The 12,330-nt window shown below is 36.0% G+C and overlaps 1 protein-coding gene across 3 annotated transcripts in view; it reads left to right on the forward strand.

Annotated features, from left to right (window-relative positions):
* LOC127953363 (zinc finger protein 271-like) overlaps window positions 1-12,330 on the forward strand; it is a 280,227-nt gene that overhangs the window by 44,000 nt on the left and 223,897 nt on the right. The window lies entirely within an intron of this gene.

Genomic DNA, 12,330 nt, shown 5'->3' on the forward strand with positions numbered 1-12,330 from the left:
GTCTTTTAATTGTGATGATTTTGGGTCGCATTTAACAAAAACCCACCAATTCACTATCTCAACAAATTAGAATATGGTTACATGCCAATCAGCTAATCAACTCAAAACACCTGCAAAGGTTCCCTGAGCCTTCAAAATTGTTTTTCAGTCTGGTTCTATACGCTTCAAAATCATGGGGAAGACTGCTGATCTGACAGTTGTCCAGAAGACAACCATTGACACCCTTCACAAGGAGGGTAAGCCACAAACATTAATTGCCAAAGAAGCTTTCTGTTCACAGAGTGCTGTATCCAAGCATGTTAACAGAAAGTTGAGTGGAAGAAAAAGGTATGGAAGAAAAAGATGCACAACAAAATTCATAGAACCGGAGCCTTATGAGGATTGTCAAGCAAAATCGATTCAAGAATTTGAGTGAACTACACAAGGAATGGACTTAGGCCGGGGTCAAGGCATCAAGAGCCACCACACACAGATGTGTGTGTCATATTCCTTGTTAAGCCACTCCTGAGGTGTCTTACCTGGGCAAAGGAGAAGAACTGGACTGTCTTCCAGTGGTCAAAAGTCCTCTTTTCAGATGAGAACAAGTTTTGTATTTCATTTGGAAACTAAGGTCCTAGGGTCTGGAGGAAGGGTGGAGAAGCTCATAGCGCAAGTTGCTTGAAGTCCAGTGTTAAGTTTCCACTGTCTGTGATGATTTGGGGTGCAATGTCATCTGCTGGTGTTGGTCCATTGTTTATTTAAAAAAACAAAAGTCAATGCACCCATTTACCAATAAATTTTGGAGCACTTCATGCTCCCTTCCTTCTTCTGACCAGCTTTTTGAAGATGCTGATTTCATTTTCCAGCAAGATTTGGCACCTACCCTCACTGCCAAAAGCACCAAAAGTTGGTTAAATGACCATGGTGTTGGTGTGCTTGACTGGCCATTGTCAAGAGGAGAATGGGAAACAAGAGACCAAACAATGCAGATGAGCTGAAAGCCACTGTCAAAGAAACCTGGGCTTCCAGACCACCTCAGCAGTGCCACAAACTGATAACCTCCATGCCACGCTGAATTAAAGCAGTAATTAAAGCAAAATGAGCTCCTACTAAGTATTAAGGACATGTACCATAAATGAATATATTTTCAAAAAGGCCAACAGTTCACTAAAATGTTTTTTTTTTTAATTGATCTTAAGAAGTATTCAAATTTTTTGAGTGAATTGGTGGATTTTTATTAAATGTGAGCCAAAATCATCACAATGAAAAGAACCAAACACTTAAACTACTTCAGTCTGTGTGCATTGAATTTAATTAATACACAAGTTTCACAATTTGAGTTGAATTAATGAAATAAATGAACTGTTCCACCACATTCTAATTTATTGAGAAGCACCTGTATATAATAAGCTATATTACATATTGTAAAATTATAATGTTGTGTGCTCTCTTTCACGCCCACTGAAGCCTTGTCAGTAGATCACACTTCGCTGAAGTGAACTAACCCTGAAACAGAAGCCGTTCTGGAGCAGGTTATCTTAAGAGAGCAACTAGGGTTACTTACATACCTGAAAGTAACTTCTGATTTTAGAAACCCCATAGATGTATTGTTTATTATTATTGTTATTATTATTATACATCTGTATGTATCAGCTGCCAGAATTTGTGCCAGGAGTCACGATCCTTTGTCTCTGGTGTAAACTACAATTCTTTTATAAAAAATATTTGATGACAGGTATTATATACCAGCAAGCGGATGCAACCTGAATATGATTATAGGAGGAAACTTTATTTTCTCTTATTTCTTTATCTTAATTTGCTAAGAAATCAGATACACTGTTGGACAATAACCAATAAATGTTCTGTTAATGTACTTCAAACACTTTTTTTAAATCACATAATAAGGCAGAAATAGTTTCTGTAGCCTGTAATTTATGTACTGTAGTAAATGCTATGTCAAGTAGCACTGAATTGTTAATTTACTTTATTAACTGGTTGAGATGATTAAAAAAAACACAAATAAACCATATATTGTCGCAATTGTGTGTTTAATGTCTTCACGTTTCCAAATATTTCTGCCTTTTATTCAGATAACACAGTGAAAGCTGGATGCTTTTGTCCATATTAGGGATTTCCTGGTACATCAAGTCAAGTCACCTTTATTTATACAGCGCTTTAAACAAAAAAGATTGTGTCAAAGCAACTAATTAGGAAAACAGTGTGTCAATAATCCAAAAAGACAGTTAAAGGCAGTTCATCATTGAATTCAGTGATGTCATCTCTGTTCAGTTAAATAGTGTCTGTGCATTTATTTGCAATCAAGTCAACGATATCACTGTAGATGAAGTGATCCCAACTAAGAAAGCCAGAGGCGACAGCGGCAAGAAACTAAAACTCCATCGGTGACAGAATGGAGAAAAAAACCTTGGGAGAAACCAGGCTCAGTTGGGGGGCCAGTTCTCCTCTGACCAGACGAAACCAGTAGTTCAATTCCAGGCTGCAGCAAAGTCAGATCAAAGTCAGCAAAATCACCTGTTTCCTGTGGTCTTGTCCTGGGGCCTGTACCATGATGGTAGCTGAACAAATTCAGAGTTACAGGATTAGTTTTGAGTTGACAAAACCAAACCTCTCCAATCCGGCTTTGTTGGTACCATGATGCTGTTCATCAACTTTCTTTGTCAACTCGGGCTTTGATCCTAGTTTAGTTTTGTGGAGTGCGTGCACATGAATGTGTGACATCACTGGCGAACAGCCAATCACGAGCCTTGCAATACAAAGCAAGTTTGATTTATTTCTCGTGAGAGACCCAGCAAGATTCAAAACTAAATGTTAAAGGTTTTGCTAAAGGTTAAGAGATTGAAGAATATGACAAATTTAAATGTCATATGAAAAATGTAGGAGGACTAATAAAATAAATGATCTTGCTCCATCAGTGTAGTCACAAGTGGAACTTGTTAACTTAGTTTATACATTTGAAAATATATAGTGATAGAGACTTGAACATGTAAATTCAGATTTGTAATTAATTTGTAATTGTAATGTAAAAAAATAGTTCAATCTTTTGATACTACAGCTTATTTATATTACATGATCTGTATACATTAATATTTATTTAAAATAATGTATAATAACTGTTAAACTAAAATTGCTTGTGTGTAAGAGATAAATAATAATATGAATCACAAAAATTATATAAATCATAAAATGACTCCGTTATTATCATTAAAGCCAGACTTAAGCATAAGTGACCTTTAATTTGGATCAAGATAAACTGGAGTGACTTTGTGTCAGACATGTGTCACTTCTCTCACATCTGATTGGTTCACCTTCAGTCTGAGATCTTGAATCCAGAACATAACCTGCCCCGGAGCAGGTTAGCAGTGCAGCGTAAGATACCATGGCAACGAACACTGATTAAAGCCGAGCTACTTTCATAGTACCTAAAACCCAGGGTTGGCGGAAACTAAGCTGAAACATAGCTGGCTAGCCACCAAATCCAGCTTCATGGTATAGGCCCCAGGTGGTCGTCTGTGACAAGGTCTTTACAGGGGATCTGTATCTGGGGCTCTAGTTGTCCTGGTCTCCGCTGTCTTTCAGGGCTGTAGAGGTCCTTTCTAGGTGCTGATCCACCATCTGGTCTGGATACGTACTGGATCCGGGTGACTGCAGGGACCCTCTGATCTGGATACAGACTGGATCTGGTGGCCACGGTGACCTCGGAATAAGAGAGAAACAGACTAATATTAGCGTAGATGCCATTCTTCTAATGATGTAGAAAGTACGGTGTTATGTGAAGTGTTTCCGGTTCCGGTTTACCTAATTAATGCAGCCTAAAAATCCTTTAACGGATTTGGATATTAAAAGCATATTAGTATGTATTGTGTATGCAAGGTTAGAGAGATGGGTCTTTAATCTAGATTTAAACTGCAAGAGTGTGTCTGCCTCCCGAACAATGTTAGGTAGGTTATTCCAGAGTTAAGGTATTTTGATTTTGATATTCTAGGTATTATCAAATTGCCTGAGTTTTGAGAATGCAGCGGACGTAGAGGAGTATAATGTAACAAGAGCTTGTTCAAATACTGAGGTGCTGAACCATTCAGGGCTTTATAAGTAATAAGCAATATTTTAAAATCTATACGATGTTTGATAGGGAGCCAGTGCAGCAATGACAGGACCGGGCTAATATGGTCATACTTCCTGGTTCTAGTAAGAACTCTTGCTGCTGCATTTTGGACTAGCTGTAGTTTGTTTACTAAGCGTGCAGAACAACCACCCAATAAAGCATTACAATAATTTAACCTTGAGGTCATAAACAGATTAATATTTCTGCATTTGACATGGAGAGCATAGATCGTATAGGGCCTGCTGTCCTATAGTAGAGAATGAATACCTCAGGGGATCTATAGTTCACTGTCTGATGCGATACTGATTAAAGCATCCAAAAACTAGACGCGGAAAAGCTGAACAGAGTAGCGCGTGCCGTTAGGTGCGCACGAGAGAGAGAGACGCGTATCACGGACAGCGACACTGAACCGAGCTCTCTTCTGCGAAGTTCACCTATAAGTTCCTCCTGCATCCGAACGAACAAATGCAAATCGCAATTTGAACAAACAAAAAGATGTGAAAGAGCCCAACTCAACACCACGGTGTTCTGGTGTTCAGGGCTCGCGCAGAGAAAGGCGTCTCAAAACACCAGAACATCGATTTTGCTTATTTTTGCTCTTGTGCCGACAAATACATACAAAATATGTCAAAATATCCACCTTGGAAATTATGCTCGAAAAAAACCTGTAAGTTATTTCTTAAGTGAAAGTAAACAGTTGAGGAAAAAATGGGATGTGTATTATATTGGATGCGTTCATGGTCTCTTAAAGGGACCGCGCCTAATTTAGCTACTGGCTGCTGTAATGTTAATCCAAGAAAATGAAAATCACTCACTGCTCTTGACTGAATTTCTTTGTTGTTTTAACAGTCAAACCAAAAATTATTCAGAAACCAGATATAATTTTTGATATATATAGCAAAACTGTAATAATGTGAGAAATGTTGAAGGTGTCTGAATAAATGTGGGTTTGATTGTATATTTCATTTTTACATTGAAGACTATCCAGTGCTATTATTTGGTTTCTGTACCTTGACACCTACAAACTTGAAAAAAAAACTTAAACATTGGTGTGAAACAGGTGTTAGGTTGATTGCACCTTGTGCAATGTGGAATTAGTTTACAGCTTTTTCAAGCACTTTGTGATGCATTTTGGAAACAGGAGATGAGCCCATTTTCTAATTCACCACCTAGCTTGATAAACCCCTCCTCAAAGACTTACTGTTTGTCAATTTTATTTGGGTAACACATATTCTGAATGCCTTCGGCAGAATTCGAATGAGCCATTTTAATCTAGATTAATCTAGATTAATCTAGATTAATTTCAAGATCACAGTGAGATTAATCTAGATTAAAAAAATCTATGCCCACCTCTAATATATATATATATATATGAAGAGTTCAGATGCAAAAACCTCTAAATGCCATCTGAAATTTTCATCTAAAATTAGGATTTTTATCAAGGCCCTATGCTTAGGTTGAGTCATTTTACTTTAATTGTGATGTGCAGGTCCTTTTCCAGGCTAGTAAAGTGAAATAACTGAATATAAATATAGGAGCCTGATAAAAATCCTAATTTTAGATGAAAATTTCAGATGGCATTTAGAGGTTTTTGCATCTGAACTCTTCATATATATATATATATATATATATATATATATATATATATATATATATATATATATATATGCATATATTTGCCTCACAATGAACAATAGATTGATTTACATTTTCTAAGACACTTTTTGTTTGTAAAGGGCAAATGCAAGTAGGCGTCAACTATTATGAATATTATTATGTAGCAATGTGGTCTCTCAGTTTTTCTAGATTAGTTTTAATCGTGTAACTGTTAATACATTTAAACAAAGAATTCAAGTGTGACTACACACAGGCCGTATTGATTGTAAATACAAAAATAAGACGTGGAAAGAAAATGCAGTACATTTTAAAATAATCACCCTTTACTTTAATATATGAACACAGAAAACTGCTGTTAACAGGTTAATATAACGTTTCCTGGTCTATGACTAGTAAAATAATGGCAACTTACTCTGATGAACACCACTCTCCTCCAGTGTTAATTTCGTTGACTAAATATTTTCGTCATTATTTTCGTCACGAATATATTTTTGCCGACGAAAACGAAACGAAAACTAAAATAGAAGGCACTGATGGAGACTAAAACTATGACTAAATTGATTGACATTATCGTCAACGAATAAAGGACGAGACGAAAATAGACTGTGACGAAAATCAAATCAGCAGACGGGAGAGATGCGAGGAATGAGCAAAAGAACCGGCAAAACAGAACAGACTGCATGAGAGAAGAGAACCAATCAGAGCCTGACTTATTGAGACGTGAAGCGAAGGTTTTCAGTTTTTATGAGCTCCCGGGAAGTCGGCATTCGAAGAGGTGATAGGGACTTTAAGCAACAGCCTCTGGTGGAACGGCAACGCCATTCTGGCGTTGTATTGCGCCTGCGCGAATTTAACTGCTACTTTGTGACGTTCTAATTTAACGGTCTACTACGGGAGAACAGCTGATTTGCCGGAGTCGCTATAACGTGAGAGGTTAGGTAAATAAATGTTATGTTTTTAGACTTATTTACATCATACAATATTAAAAACTCCTCTTCTGACAAAAGATTGTCATTTAACGCCAAAAGCAATCCTTCTCTTGCTTTTTTAAATTATATATTTTTTTGGATCTCAATAAATGAATTAATGCTGCGTTGCGCTGTTCTGTTTTACCGTTGCTTAGTGACTTTTACGTTCTTGGCTACAGCGGTGTGACGGCAAACTTCCGGTCGCTGTAGCCGTTCCATTCGCAGCTGTTGCTTAAAGTCCCTACTGTCTAAAAGAGCGACAAAATGTCCAAATTAGATGCGAGCACAATACTAATACGTAATATCATGATAAATACATTTGATTAATACTAATGTTTAGTATATTTTATAATGTTCTACTTGTTGACAATATCACAAATATTTCTATATTAGTCATGTGAAACATGAATGTTCACATCCTATCATTATACATACAAATCTAGCAATATTGTAGTATTTAAAACATACAATATTGCTAGACAAATGAATACCTTATAAAATCTTGTTACTTTTTTTATCCACCTAGCTGCCAACTTATTAAATATTTACTTTAAATGTATGCACTTATTGTTCAGCTCAGCTGTAAGCTTTAAGGTCCTGGACCTAAGGTTATTTTTCTTTTATTGATGGTCAATTGGCAGCTAGTTATTGTTTACATTATCATGACAGTGTTTGTTGCTGCATAAAAGCTTTTGAATCGAAATAAAGACACAGTTGTGTTGAAATAAAGTTGAATTTGTGTTTTATATATTTTGGTTAAGTTTGTTTCCTATACCAGCTGTAAAAAATTGTCTAGTAAATCTGTTATTGATTTTAGTCTTATTTTAGTCGACTAAAATACCAAGCAATTTTAGTCGACTAAAATAAGACTAAAATTAAAACAAATCAGATGACTAAAACTTGACTAAAACTAAAAAGAATTATAGTCAAAAGACTAAGACTAAAACTAAATTAAAATTTCGTGTCAAAATTAACACTGCTCTCCTCAGAGTGGCTGCAAGCCCTGCGTCGTCAGCGTTAAGGCACAATACTGCCACCTGGGAGCTCAAACAGGTAGTGAAGCTGGAGTATTTACATGTGGTGTGGTGTTATCATCAGAGAACTGTTCTTTTTAAATATTGTGATTATCGCTATTACCAGTATATCGTCACACACTAAATTAACACATATCAATAATTGTTCCTTTGAATATCACGGTTATCGCCCATACCAATATATCGCGATACCCCTACCTACAACAATCTGGTGCTTTTGAATCAGCTACTGTAAGTATGTTTTTTCATTAGTTTAAGTATTTGCTATTGACTGTTCAACTGTGTCGCACTGTGTGTGTGAGAGAGAGAGAGATAGAGTCAAACAGTGGAGTCAGCTGTCTTATCCTTCCATGGCTTGTGTACTGCAAACACATATGAGCTTCAACACGGTGTCTGTCACGCCTCTCTGGTCCTCTTTCGGGCTTGAACTGATCATAAAACTAAAGACCTTATTAACTGTCTTTACATTTATTTTGAAAGAGGAAGCTTGAGATTTTGGAAAGGGCTGGTGTGCTTGCGGTGTTCGGCCAATCACAATGCACTGGCTCAGTTGCAGAGCAGACTGGGCTTGTTGGAAGGAGCAGACTGGGCTTGGTGGAAGGAGCAGACTGGGCTTGTTGGAAGGAGCAGACTGGGCTTGTTGGATGGAGCAGACTGGGCTTGGTGGAAGGAGCAGACTGGGCTTGTTGGAAGGAGCAGACTGGGCTTGTTGGGTGGAGCAGACTGGGCTTGTTGGGTGGAGCAGACTGGGCTTGTTGGAAGGAGCAGACTGGGCTTGGTGGAAGGAGCAGACTGGGCTTGTTGGAAGGAGCAGACTGGGCTTGTTGGATGGAGCAGACTGGGCTTGTTGGATGGAGCAGACTGGGCTTGTTGGAAGGAGCAGACTGGGCTTGTTGGATGGAGCAGACTGGGCTTGTTGGAAGGAGGGACTTTGTAGAAAATTATGCGTTTGAAAGAGGCGGGGCATAGAGGACCTACAATAATGTACAGTATTTTAAAAAACAATGTTTTTTGAACATTAAATCATGTCAACATAGTCTGTTAGTCAATGATACAATGATGAAAGATTAAAATATACATTATCTAAAGTTTTTAAATTTATTTAAGTGAATAAAGTTAATCAAAACCAGCAAATTCAACTGTAAGATTCAGATCAACACAAATATGTAGTTACTCCTCAAAGAACAATGTCACAATTGTATTGTTGTATATCATTTTGTTTCATGATATAAATTATATAATTGTGTTTCTTATGAGCTTCCTGTGAGTTTTGTAAGTCTAACAATCAGGGCCCATATTCATAAAGAATCTTAATGCAAAAAGTAGCTCCTAGTGACAAAATTTTAGGAAAATTCTTAGAAATGTGGGCGCTTACTCATAAAATTAAAGAAAAAGATCATAATAAAGAAAAAAGTAATTCAGAAAGCATCTTAACCCTTAAAAGAGGTCTTAAGGTCAAACTTGTTAGGAGCACAGACGAGGACTTTTAAGAGGCCCAAATTTTCCTTTAATAATGGCCTTGTGTTCATCCACTAACTGGGCTAACAGTAAACACTGTTTGGCTTTCTCGCCTTCTTGGTTTTGATTCCATGTTTGATACATTTAAACCAACATTCAAACCACCACTTAAATAAGACAGCAATCACTGTAATTGGAAAGAGTGGAACAATTTTTATCATTCTAAGCCAATCAAATACCTTATAGGAAATTAAAAGCATGGTAAATAAAAAAAGGATTAATATACACACATATAATGTGTGTGTGTGTGTGTGTGTGTGTGAGAGAGAGAGAGAGAGAGAGAGAGAGAGAGAGAGAGAGAATGGTCAAACAGGAAAAATTACGCATGTAAATTCAAAGTGAGAATTAGAATTGACTTAAAACCCTTTTTTTTTTCCTTCTTGGACAACCAACCAATGACAGTCTTCAAAAGATTGTGTCATACATAGCAACGGGGTCAACCCCGCCTCCTCACTAAGATGAAAGTTTTTGTCTTTTCCTTACTCAGAGTTGCTCTCAGATCGGTCCCGAATCGCTCTTAAGCTAAGACTCCTACGTAAAAGTTTTTAAGCTAAATTAAGAGTTTTCTGAGAGGATTCTTAGAATCTTTATGAATACAGGCCCAGGGCTTTACATTAACTTTTTTGCTCACTAGCCGATGTAGCCAAGTTACTAACCACACAGCATTTTTACTAGCCACATTTTTGTTGTTGTGAAATTACCTGATAAAAGTTGACTATGGCGTGCTAATATTTACTTGAACTAGATTTACAACCCTTTTAAAACCACTGTACAAACCCAAATCAAGACTAGATAAATGTATAAAAATACAGTGTCATTATCATTAGCTCTGGTTGTGTGTAAAGCTCCTTTTTTAAATAAAACCATGCATTAAGATAAAGACATAAAAAAGTAGCTTCTAATTGCATAATAAAAGTGATGCATGTATGTAGAAGATTAATGAAAAAGATTAAAAAAAAAAATAACCTAAAAAAAAAACCTAGCATTAGAAACACTTGTCTGTTTAAATATCCGGATCAGACTCAGAATTACTTTATTGAACCAAACTGTGAAATTATTTTACAAGTTGCAATGGAAAGTAGGTCAGTCTCGAAACCTCTGACACTTTGGCAATTGAATCTCCATTGACTGGTAAATATGTTAGTTTACTTGCCACCAGACTGATTGATTGAGATATATATATATATATATATATATATATATATATACACACACACACATACATACATACATACATACATATATATATATATATATATATTTGTAAAATGGTGCAGTTTTAACATCAATCAAGCTTTATAATAATCAAGTATTATTTAATATAACTTAAGCAATTAGAAGTAAATTTGTTAACCATGTTTGAATGCATATTACTCATTAGTCATCAAACTGAACTTTAACAAACTGAATTTTAACTTGAGAGGTGGTTGTTTTTTCTGTCATTCAATGTTTGACAAAAAATGGGATAAAACTAACAAAAATACTGATAGGAAAATAATAATATGAATTCTAATAATAAGAACTATAAAATACACCAAGGATTACTAAAGGTTAATGAGCTGCTGGATTTATAAATATTAATCGGGTTTTGTGCATTTGGTTGAACTGATTTACTCTCTGCGATCTGTCACGTCGCGCCACATCTACTGTAAACAGCATCACTGATTATAATTGGATCTATTGCATTTTGTTGCGCCGCTGGCGCATGGTGTAGACACTGTGAGAGCCACGCAGATGTGTGTGGACACTGAATTATGCTCACCTCCATCTCAATTTATGCCTGAAATGACACAGCCTATGTGCAAAACCATGTCAGAATATACATGAATATGAATCTACATTTTCCTCTTACTTCAAACGAATACTTAATTTGTGGCTCATCATTAGCCTATAATTTTTAATAACAAAACATGCTAAAACAGTACGATGAGAATTTCTCTAATATTAAACTTTGAACTTTTATTAATATAAGGAAAATGTTTTATCTGCATTGTTACACAAAAAAATTAAAAGGTCTTTGGATTTCCTCTTTTTTTTAAAACTATAGTAGCTTGTGGTTCATTGTTAGCCCATTAATTAAAACACATAAGCCATAAAATAGTACAATGGTACAAATTCCCATTTGCATTTAAAGATCTAAATTTTATTAACAAAAACGAATAAGATGGATATTGTAACCAAAATAAATAAGGTATTTTCCCCCTTTTAAAAGAAATGCTTAGTTTGTGGTTCAATGTTTTATTTTAAATGAAAACAGCAAAAACGACAAACTCGCTTAGCCGAAATTAAACTTTTATTCACAAAAGGTGTGCTTTTGGATCAGTATCTTGCATCAATCTCATCGTGCAACAAACCAATCCCTGTTATAGCCTAAATAGAAGCTCTGCATATGCTTGCACCTGTCAATTGTTTATATTTTATATGAGTTCATTTTGCTTTTGTGTAATAGATGAATAACAATTTATTTGTTTTAGATTTTTTATGTTTAGATACTTCTTTTTTTATTTTCCTGCATCCTGCACACACACATGTCTTGTCCCGCGCCGCTCTCTGTTGCATCGGGTCCCGCGGGAGCAAGTCTGTAATCTGGCACTTGACTTGACAGTGCGTGAGCTACATCCTCTTTACAATCTCTAGATTATAAACACTGCATTCTGTCAGCAATGTAACGCAGCAGTAATGTATAAGACTTAACTGTAACCAACAGTAACAGTTTGACTGAAGAATATAAAGCACTTTTTTATTTCATTTTACCATTTTTCTATCATATTTATCTATGTTTTAATTTTCTTAACTGATTTATTCACCTACAAAATCACCCCAATCATTAATTTTTTTTTCCCCAAATAGAGCTGTTAAAGTCATCTGGTGATTTTTTTCCATATCGCAATATACATTGCCGAGAAAAATTATCACGATGTATGTTGTTTTTTTCCAATATCGTGCAGCTCTACTAGTAAGTTAAGTCAAGCTAATAGGCTCAGTAGCTTCTGCAGCATGAACACAAACATGTAGTCCTCCATTGTTGTTGGTGTTACATGATGTAGCGGTGTCTGACTATAGTAGAGACGTGGGGTGATGATATCATTGT

Source organism: Carassius gibelio, chromosome B3 (genome assembly GCF_023724105.1).
Source record: "Carassius gibelio isolate Cgi1373 ecotype wild population from Czech Republic chromosome B3, carGib1.2-hapl.c, whole genome shotgun sequence".
Taxonomy (NCBI): domain Eukaryota; kingdom Metazoa; phylum Chordata; class Actinopteri; order Cypriniformes; family Cyprinidae; genus Carassius; species Carassius gibelio.